This window comes from Nannospalax galili, unplaced genomic scaffold (assembly GCF_000622305.1).
Source record: "Nannospalax galili isolate Female #2095 unplaced genomic scaffold, S.galili_v1.0 scaffold629, whole genome shotgun sequence".
Taxonomy (NCBI): Eukaryota; Metazoa; Chordata; class Mammalia; order Rodentia; family Spalacidae; genus Nannospalax; species Nannospalax galili.
Genome location: NW_008360323.1, coordinates 2,155,008 through 2,166,627, shown reverse-complemented (window position 1 = coordinate 2,166,627; position 11,620 = coordinate 2,155,008).

Here is an 11,620-nt window from a genome sequence, read left to right as displayed (position 1 = left end):
GGAATACTACTGGGCATTAAAAATAAGGAAATTCTACATTTAAAAAAACCACATAAACCTGTAGGACATAGTGCTAAGTAGAACAAGCCAGTCACCAATAGATAAATGTTATATGATGTCACTTACATGTGGGATCTAAGATAGCTAATTTCTTAGATGTAGAGATTAGAATACTGGTTATCATGCTGTATAATGTGAGAAAAATGAGGAGATATTAGTCAAAATGGATCAACTTTTATTTATAAAATGAATAAGTTCTTGGGATCTAATGTATATCATGGTGTATATAATTAATAATACTCTTGTACAGTTTCAATTTGCAAAGAATGCAAATCTTAACTGTTCTAACTACACATAAGAAATTATAATTCATGTCAAGTGTTAATAGGTTAATTAACTTGATTGTGGTTATCATTTCACAATGTACATATCAAACCATCTTTTTTCTATCTTAGAAATGCATACAATTTTTATTTGCTAACTGCACTACAATAAAGCTAGGAAAATAACTATTTGAAAGCATGAAAGCAATTTGAAAATGAAGATGTGATAAAGAAGGAAAGGTTAAGAATAAATGTTGGCTTTTATAATTAAAAATATAATAACTGTCTAATCTCAGATGATCTTAATAGGAGAGACTGTTGTGTAAAGGAGAGAAATCCACATGTATAAGCTGTCCTGTGCTAGAAAAGCTGTACATATTAGCTTAATAAGCTTTGATAGAAACAAACCATAATACAACAGTATGGTTTTGATGTAATGATAATGATTTTTAGACTAGAAAAATGCATGGCTGTCACAATCAATAAGAAGGAAGCCATAAAAAATTCAATCAACCCCAAAAGTTACAAAAAGAAAACAAGGAACAGAAAAGTAAGAGAAATAGAAAATGAATTACTTTCATGCAAAAAATTATCCAATATAAATGCTACTACTAAATACCCATATAAAGTAAACTACAAAGACCAGTATAGTAGGTGACAATTCTGAAATATATCAGACCTACATTGGGGGAAAAAGATTAAAAAGAATAGAGAGGATTATAAAGAAGGAATGAGGAAGCAGAGCCTCGAGGGACTCCCAGTCTCTATTCACAAAGGACAATTTTAAAACAGATAATGTATTTTAAAACTACTGATTAATTAGTTCATTACACAAATCTTAATAAATTTCAATATGTAGATATCATATGGCCCACAATCTGTTTTATTAAGTAAAAACTTAGAAATTAACACCTCAAGAATTGATTCTTAAAAATCTTTCCAACTAGAACTTTTTCATATTGCAAGTATATTGACAATAGTATGAATGTGTACAGAACACTGATGAATGGTACATTTTAAAATGGCTAATGGTGGGCTGAGGAGATGGCTCCTTAGTAAAGTGTTTGCTGTACAAGCATGGTGGGGCATGGTACAGTCCCAGAACCTGCAGGTGTTTTGGGTGGAGACAAGTAGATCTCTGGGCTTGCTGAGAAGCCAGTCTAGTCAAATCTGCAAGATTCAGGATCACGGACAGATTCACTGTTAAAAATATGGTGGAACGCAACTGAAGAAGACATCCTACATTAACCTCTGGCCTGCAAATACGCAAACACCTGGGCACATATATTCACACAAACACACACACACACACACACACACACACACACACACACACACACACACAGCTGATAACTTTTAAAAGCAAATACATATTATATAATTTTTAGAAAGTAAATGCATATATACTTGCACAATTTTCTCTAAAACTACAGGTAAAGAAAAAAAGGAGGAGGAGGAGGAGAAAAAGGGGAAGGAGGGCACACAAAGCATATTAAAACTATTACTGGGGCTGGAGAGATGGCCCAGTGATTAAGAGTACTGACTGACCTTGCAGAAAATCTGGGTTTGATTCTCAGCACCCACATGAGCTAACGAAACGTCCATAACTCCACCCAGGGAATCTAACACCTTCTTCTAACCTCCTTGGACACTACATGGCATGGGTGCATTTACACACATGCAGGCAATACACTCATAACTTAAAATAAAAATAATAAAATGTTAAGCTATTACCTACAGTTTCTAAATCATTTTAAAAAAATAATTTAAATGTCTAACACTTAAGAGGACCCTAATATCAATATGCTCTTGAGAAGTTATGGAATATCAGTTCCATGTCTTTCCTCCCTTGCAGCTGGAGGGTGGCCACATGACCCAAATCCAAACTACGTGAACATCTACTGTGGGCCTGTCTAGATGGGCAGAGAGCTGCCCAGAATCCATTACAATCATTGCCTCGAATATTGTAATGAATCTGGGGATGCAAAATATTACCACGGTGACATAATAATTATGAAAAAAGGGCCAAGAGTATGCAATAGAAACAGCATCTGATGCCACTTCATTCTACTTAAGCAAGGGGAAAAAACAACTACATATATATATTTATATTTATATATGTATATATCACATAGTTGGGTTTTTTATTAGTGTGTATGAAAAAGTGGGATAGCAAAAAAGGGTATAAGCATATGACCTGTCTTTCAATTCACACACACACATGCACACACGCACACGCACACATGCATACACACACACATACACCCTAAGTAGTGTTGCAAAGCAATGAATCTTGAATTACAGTGAAAGAGTACAGTGTGGTGCAAAAGCAATTGTCTTTGGAGTACATGATTGGTTAGATAACTTGAAATATTTTGATACAATTCAATAAGTTACTGTTTAAGGAAGAAAAGTTATCTTATTAATAGATAGTGGAAATACAGCTGGATAAAACTGAACATGTATTCAAGACAAAAGCTCTTATCAGGATAAGAAATGAAAATGCCTTAAAATGCTAGCACAAACTCACCTGGAGCAGTGTACTTAACTGTAAATTATGATATTCTTGTTAAGATCAAATATTGGTACAAAGAATTCTATTATCATCAGTATCCAATAATATTCTTGCAACTGGAGCCCATGAAATAACATAATAATGCAAAGAAGGAGGGATTTAAAGTAAAAGAAGTAACCAATCCTTTTTTTTTTTGAGACAATGTTTCACTATGTAACCTAGGCTGGCCTGGAACTCATGCTTCTCCCTACTTCTGCCTCCCAAATGCTAGGTTTATTACAAGCATCTAATCTCAAACAATAAGGTGGAGAGGGACTGAGGAAGACACTTGATGTTGACCTTCACATGCACTCAGATATGCAACTGTGTATACACACACACACACACACACACACACACACATTCATTAAAAATATGTATTAAGTGGTCTCTATTTTCTGACATTATTTTTTGTGCTGGAGCTATTGTTATATAAAAACTTATCATCTAATTTTACTTTAAAACATCACAAAATCAATTACATAGCAGCCAAAGGTAGAAAGTGCTTAATACACTGAATAGATTTCCTACTAATTTTGAGAGCTTCTTTATATTAACTACCAATTGGTATAAAGGTTACAAGGAATAAAAAGTTAACTGATATTAAGAAGTATTTAATATATTAAGTACTAATCATAACTATGTTTAGATAAGTGTTTCCCAAATGTCCTGAATAATTGCCCTGTGGTGCTATTGGAGATACTGAAATCTTTAAGAGACAAGGCACAATGGGAAGTTTATGTGGCATGCCTTAAAGGGATTCCAGTCTCTTCCTCTTCTCTCTTGCTTCTTGGTCAAGAAGTGAGCAGTTTTCCTCTGCTGCATGTGTCCTGCCAATGTCATCTGGCACCCCTACCAAAAGCACAGACCCAACAGATCTACTGGATCAAGAATTGGATATTGACACCCACACACACAAGAATTATAGACTATTTAACCAAAACCCCAGTGCCAAGTATGGGAGACTTCTCTTCAAATTGCTGGCCAGCGTAGACCAAGAGAGTCCCCAAACAATAGAGACTATTGCCATTGCCCTTGATTACCTCCCAGAACTTGATGTTAAGACCCTATTGCTGAATACACCACACACTTCTGACATAGGACTTGGTTGAATCGAGCTGCAACTAACCTAGAAGCCTCCTCTCTAAGGACTAGCCCACATAGTATCTGAAGGTGCCATGCAAGTTGTTAAGGGAGAAAATCAGTCAATAGTCCTACCAAGGTGCAAAACCTACAAACTGCAATGACCACCCTAGCAAAATACTCCTAACGGCACAATAGTCACATTTTTATTTTTCAGGGCAACCCAGAAAAATAATTGCCTAATTGGAATTAACTCCTGTTCACTAGGAGGGAATTCATACCTGGTACTGTAAATCTACCCAATGCCCATGGCTGGAGAGGTCATAGATTCTAAAGGAAAACCTATTAATGCCATTTCCTAAACCAATACAATTACTAGCTGTAATCTAAGAAGTTTCTATTAAACCCAGTTAAGTGTTCTGACCCCTCACCAAAGGTGTTTTGTTTTCCTTGCAATAGATAGACATGATTACAGAGAACCACAGCTGGTCAAAACGCAGAGAATCATGGAGTGTCCAGATCCAACTGGTATATCTAAAATGCAAACCCTACACCTAAAGCCTCAAGGAACCTCTCAGAAGAGGAGGTGGAAAGAATGTAAGAGCCAAAGGACCAAGATGCCTGCTGCTAGACAGCGCTTTCCATGCGGAATAGGGAAGCTGCACCCAGGGTATCTCAACAGTGTGGTTGCCTGAACAAAAACCTACATAATGACAAAATCAACGGCCAGTGTGAATGTGGGAAAATTTACAAGGTCACACCTTTAGATGAAGAGGTACAGGCAATCAATGGCAACTGAGAGAGGAAGAATCCGTTTCCTCTAGCAATGAGCTTCCTGATAGGTTATCCAGCCTTAAGTAATCAGTCCCAAACACATGTACATAGTGTGAGCAGCAAAAAAATTATATAGATGCATAAAAAGTGACAATAAAAGTAAAAAAGTCAGGGTATCGGGATAGGGAAATACAGGAGGGGGGATGGGGAGGGGGGATAATGTAAATACAGTCCTCATGTATGATAGTCTCAAAAAAAGAACTGGAACATCTAAAACAGTGGGCCCCCAAACATTTTTTTCTTTATAAATATCTATGTACCTATGATACTGCTGGAAAGCTGACTAAGACACGTCAGGCAACAAACACAGCTTTCTTAATCTTCACATCAACCCTCAAAAAACAAATGCTAAAATCATCATTCACATTCAAGGAAACAGCTCTAGACATGAACCTTGGTTTTCCCTATGTAAATAATGAAGTTACACAATGTGAATTAAAATTCATCTTATTAGATGACATTAAGTTTTAAATACAGGATATGAAATGTACAAAAGTATAATCTCAATACCAAATTTTGTATGACAATGCATGTATGCAAAATAGTATTTCCACAAAACTGTTATTTATATATAAAAGAAGTATCTTTATAAACATTCACATAAAATATAGATTTAGATTTATGTATAAGAATTAATGGGGTCTAGGAGTGTTCTATGGTGACAGAGTTTGCCTAACCTGTGTGAGTTCAATCTGCAATAACATAAACACACACACACACACACACACACACGTGTGCACACAGACAATAATAATTTATGTATTTAAGAAAAAAACAAGCTACTAGGAACTGTGGAATCAGTGAAATAGTTTTAAAGTGGGAGTTTTGAGTTTTGCTGTTAAAATTTATCATCTTTCTTTCACTTTCTATGAACAAATGCATACTACTTGGTTAGTACAATATCGTAAATATAACTAAGTGAAAAACAAAACTGAGTAAGAATAATCCCATTGTCTTTAGCATAGAGTCCAATTAAGCTTTCTAAATATACTAGATCAGTGTTGCTAAGCCTTCATTGGCTTTTCCTAATACAGGGAAAATGCTAATTAGTTTATAGCTAATATTTGAAGTTTATTTTCTGCAGCATGTCAGCACTCACAGTTAAAAGAGAAAAGTGAGTTTTACAGTCCTATAGAAGGTAATAAATGTCAGACACATGTAGATACAGTTATAACTTTATGAACACCTAGGGTAATACACCCGAGGAAAACCTTGCACAAATACCAGATGAAAAGACGTGTTTTCTAAGTACAGTCAAGGGACTGTTTTAAGCTCCATGTGTAATGTAGGTGAGATAGAGGGTTAAGGGTGGCAGTGCAGTGGTCCGACAATAAACCCCCTGCAAGTGTACGTTTTGATGGGGTGTTAATTGAGTAGCAGGTGAACATAAATAGAAAGCACCAAGAGTGTGTGAGGAGGGAGTCATTTGTTGATGAGGGAACATAAAAATGCTGAGCTCTGTAATAAGAAATAAATACAATCTGGAGTTTATTTCTCCAACCTCATTCTACCTTCTACAGCATGGTTCTCTCTAGTTTAAAATGCTTGCCAGGGAATAATAACACAGCTTTTAAAAAGTGTGGTCGATGATAAAGTAAATCCAAAAGCTTGTAAAGACCTAGGGGTTTATACCTGGTGTTTTGTTTTTGTTTGTTTATGTGGAGATGCAGTGTTTGATATGGTGGCTGCTACTTTCTGACATGGTCTCCTTCTAGCATCTCCGGACTCACGAACAGTGGCCAGGTCATTCATCACCTACCATAACATTATGCCAGGACCTATCAAGACACAGACACCAAACAGCATAGAACAATATGGAAAAGACTCAAGTTTTGAGACATTTCAGATTTTTCTAAGAAAATAGAGATTTCTTTTTTCACATAGTTCACCTAAAAAAGTATCAGAATATCTGAGAACTTAATTTTTATTCAAGACTCTTGAGTAAAATATGCTTAAGTGAGAATGTTGACCTTTTACTTTTTTGATATAACAGCATACTAAAAGTATACCTTTCTCTGAGAAATGTCTTTTTCTGCTTTTTATTTAAGAATTTCATACAATAGATTTTCATCATATTCTGATGTCCTCCCCACTATCCCTCACCATCCCATCCCCAAGTTCATGCCCTGTTATTATCTGTCCTTTTCTTTTTAATGATTTGTTTTTTAAAGGCCTATCAATTCCATTCTCTGCCCCCCACATGCTCCAGGGTGTGGGTCCCTGCTGTGCAATCTAGTCAACCTACCAGGCATCACACCAGTAAGGAAAATGCAGAGATCCACAAATTGTCAACATGCATAGAATAAGACATTGCAAAGTGTTCAGCCCTAAATGGGGCACCTATATGTAACCCTTTCCTCTCAAGGCTCAGGGATCATTGCAGAAGGGGGGCCAGAAAGACTGTAAGAGGCTAAGGTGGTAGATTAATAGAAGAAAACTGTTGTCTAGACACCACAAGGTAGTTGAATATAAGAACCCACAGCACTCATGACAGCATGCAAGACTTGTGCACACCCAAGCCAAGGGGTCCGGAATGGATGGGGTAGGAGTACGGGAAGCCCCAGCCCTTAGTAAGGATCTATTGGCAACTGATCAATGCTGGGAGAGGGAGAGCCAGAAATATCCTTTTATTGCCCATAAAGGAATGACTTAATGTTCTTTCTAACAAGGCATTAAATACACCCAAATTGTGGGTAATTCATTTTAAGTTGTATTAAAAAATAGCTGATGTTTATAATGCATTTCCTTGTGTGAAGAACTAGTTAACTACTTTACACACACCATTTCATTTGGTCCACACAACAATCTTCTGAGGTAAGAGTTCTTAGTTTACTTTTATGAATGACCAGAGCAATCTTCAGAAAGCTTCACATAATTAATTAGTAGTGAAGACAGATGATGGGCCCAAGTGAACTGACTCCATAAAGAGCAGATATCCTCCACTCCCTTATCATCCATCTTTAGCACCAACTCTTTCCCATTCCCATAGGGTGTTTCAAAGAAACTAAATGAACGTTTTGCTGTAGTTGAGACTTGTGCTGTGTTAGAATCACAAAAAAGCTTGCTTTCTTGCGTGGTCTGGAGGAATGATTCTGAAGCTTAATGTTCAGATGAATCATATCAGGATCTTTTATTAAATGCAGATATTGATTCATATGTCTGAGATGGGGCCAGAGAGTCTGCATTTCTAACAAGTGAGGTCCATGCAGCTGCTGCAGACCACATTTTGAGTCGCATGTCTGTGCCTATGGGATATTAAGATAAGTGGAAAGGGACAGGAGTCAAGTTTCCACTGCCGTCGTACACCTCTTCCCATGCCTAAATTTCTGAGGTCAGATCTAGTCCAGGATACTATATCAACCTCTGCCTCTTTCTGTTTCTACCTATTTTTCACTAGTGTCAAAGAAATCAGGAATCCTTATATATTTATATTATATGTACATAGTATGTACATTTGTAGGTCTACATAATATCATCTGTTTGCAGTTAAATATTGGAGATGACATGTTTAGGTGGATGTAAATGAAAAATAAATCCATGCCTTGTCACTTTGTGGACTGTAGACAATTTTGATAAAAATATTAACATAAGTACTAGGAGCACATTCTATATATTACTAATCAGACAGGCACCATCAGAGAAATAATCAGAAGTGCCACTTTGTGAAGCCATCAGAACAATCCAATAAGAATAAGAGTCACAAGAATTAGAATGGCTAATATTGTAAAACCTAGACATTGTCCAAAAACATTCTGCCCACCACGGGCCTCCTGGCTCATTCAGATCCTCCCTCTCACATTCAGCTGTTAAGTAAACAGCATCTCAGCTTCATCAGCCTTGCTCTTTTCATTTTCCTCTGGTTGCCTAACATGGGTAACTGGAAGAATCCTGTCTATCCCCTGGACAGCTTCAAGATAATTCTCCACACCTGCTGACAGAGAAACTTTGCTGAATTATTCATCTAATGTCACTTCCTCGCTTTACATCTTCAATGGCTCCCTGTAACTTAATGTTTAGACTTGCCAGTTTAGCACACATGGCTAATTGTGACCAAGCCCCATCTGGTTCAGACATTCATTCCCTCCATTACCTCACACCAACCTCTTACTAGAGCATGCTGAGCAGAATACAGTCCTACTATTGTGTCAAGGTGTTTCGCACCTTCAGAACTTTCCTAATTGGAAGTCCTTCTATTTCTCTTCTATGCCCTCCTTCCAAGATTTCTTTCTGATACACCCCAACAGTTTGTCAAACAACCGTTTCAGAAGTATTTTAGAAGATATAGCAGGTCCCTGAATCCTTCCATAGGGACAGTCAGAGGAACTACAGCAAAAAAAAAAAAAAAAGACTCTGTGGACTAAAGCTATAGAAATATAGGTTCCAAATATACTCACTGTGGTGGTTAATCTTACTTGTTAACTTGATGGAATCTAGAATCATGTGACAAACCTGTGGGCACATCTGCGTGGGTGTTTCCAGAGACCCGGGAAGATCTGTCCTGAATGTGGGCGACACCATTCCTTAGGCAGGGATTCTGGACTGAGGAAAAAGGAGAAAGTGAGCGGAGCAAACACATTTATCTCTCCCTGCTTCCTGACTGCAAAAGCAAAGTGATAAACCATCTGATGCTCCTGCCACCATCCCTTCCCCACCATGATGGACTGAACCCTCAAGCTGCAAGCCAAAATAAAGTCTTCCTTCTTTATTCCATGTGGAATAATAACTGTGTGGGAGGCCTCCAAGGAAAAGCACAGGGGCTAGTGACCAATAGCTAGAAACCCTGACTCACTTTCAGGAGTCCTCAGAAGGGTGAGTGAGGAGAAGAGACTTTGGAAACTCTACTTGAGGGTTAATGCAAAAAACCCAGATTATGAGCCATTGATTCTAAAGAGTTTGGGTATCCGGGACCAACAAAGAGGATCCTTGAATAACAAATATTAGAATTAATGAGGATATAGCAGGTTAGAAACCACTAGGATAGGGTCTAGGGTAGCAAAGAAGACAAGGTCATGATAACATTGAAAAGACAAACAGACGAACAGAGGAGGGGCATTTAGGAGAGTTTCAGACTACTGGTCTGCTTCATAGAGCTGAAAGAGGGTGCTCTTCCTACCTTCCTGACTAAAAGTAAAGGAAACATTACTTCTAATGAACAGCGATAGAGGATACTAGTAAAGTAAAACTGATATTGAAACAAGAAAAGAATCCATCAACTCCCCATATAATTAGATCACAACAGAAAAGCTTGCCTACAAAACTGAAGGCCCCAGCATTTCAAAATTAACTAAAGAATGAAGAAAACTATAGAACCCATAAAACAACATACATTTTGATTTTTAAGAACTTTATTTTGATTATTTATTTCTATTTTGTGTGTTTGAGTGTTTTGGTTGCCTGTAAGTGCTCCACATGCATGCATTGCCCACTGAGGCCAGAAGACTGCATTGGATACCCTTGGAACTTGAGTAACAGATGAGTGTTAGCTGCCTTATGGGTACTGAGAACCAAACACAGGTCCTCTGGAAGAGCAACTAGTGCTCTTAACATTGATCCATCTCTTCAGACCCTAGGTCAGAATTTTTAGAAAAGAAGTAAAGTAATTAGAGAAATATAATATTTAAAAAGAAAGCATAAACAATTCAGAAAAGAATCTAAAACAAAAGGAAAAACCAGTTTCCAAAATTAAGAAAAAATGTAAAAGCAAATGAACACAATAGTATATATTTTGAGATATATAAAATATAGAAAATGGAAATTATTACAGGTAACAGGAATAAGAAAAATGATTCAAAATGTATTCAAGATTGAGTGATGAACAGAGAAGACAGGTAAAGAAGAGCTAGTATAAATGGAATGGCAATCTCTGAGGAAGAGAACTGAAGCAGTAAGAGAATAAATATGAAATAATTCAAGGAAAATTTTCTATGATAATAGTAAGATTGAAACTAAATAGTGAAATAGTATACCACAAAACTATGAAGTCAATCAATAATGACCAAAGTTAAGAGACATCAAAGTTACTTAAAATAGATAAAAACAGATAATAGAAGATAAATAAGTGATAGAAGATGATAAATAGAAGATAGATGATTGATTAAATAAATATATAGAGATAAATGACAGATTGATTGTTTGATTGATAGATTATAGCTGAATGATGGGCAGACAGGTGTTAGATAATTTCATGGGCCCATAGAATATTCTAGCAATGGTGGCTAGGTTGCATTTTCTGGAACAATAAAAAGATCCAACTTTCAAGAACTGAAGATGGAGACTCTAGAACTTTAACTCTTCTGCATAGAGAGTTAAAATAGCTAAGGAGTGTGCTCTGCTGGAAACAGTCAGGCAAGGACACATTTTAATCATTAATGCTGATGTAGACCAGATTGCTTTCCAAGAAACCCTGCCCTCTTGCTTTTTCCAGCCCTCTTGACAAAGGATAGTGGATGGATAGATAGATGATAGATAGATAGATAGATAGATAAGATGATAGATAGATAGATAGATAGATAGATAGATGATAGACATAGATGATTGATTGATAGATAGATGATAGCTAGATAGCTAGATAGATAGATGATAGATAGATGATAGATGGATAGATGATAGATAGATGATAGATAGATAGATAGATAGATAGATAGATGATAGATAGGTGGATAGATGATAGATAGATAGATCGATGATAGATGGATAGATGATAGATAGATAGATGATAGATAGATGATAGAATAGATAGATGATAGATAGGTGGATAGATGATAGATAGATAGATCGATGATAGATGGATAGATGATAGATAGATAGATGATAGATAGATGATAGA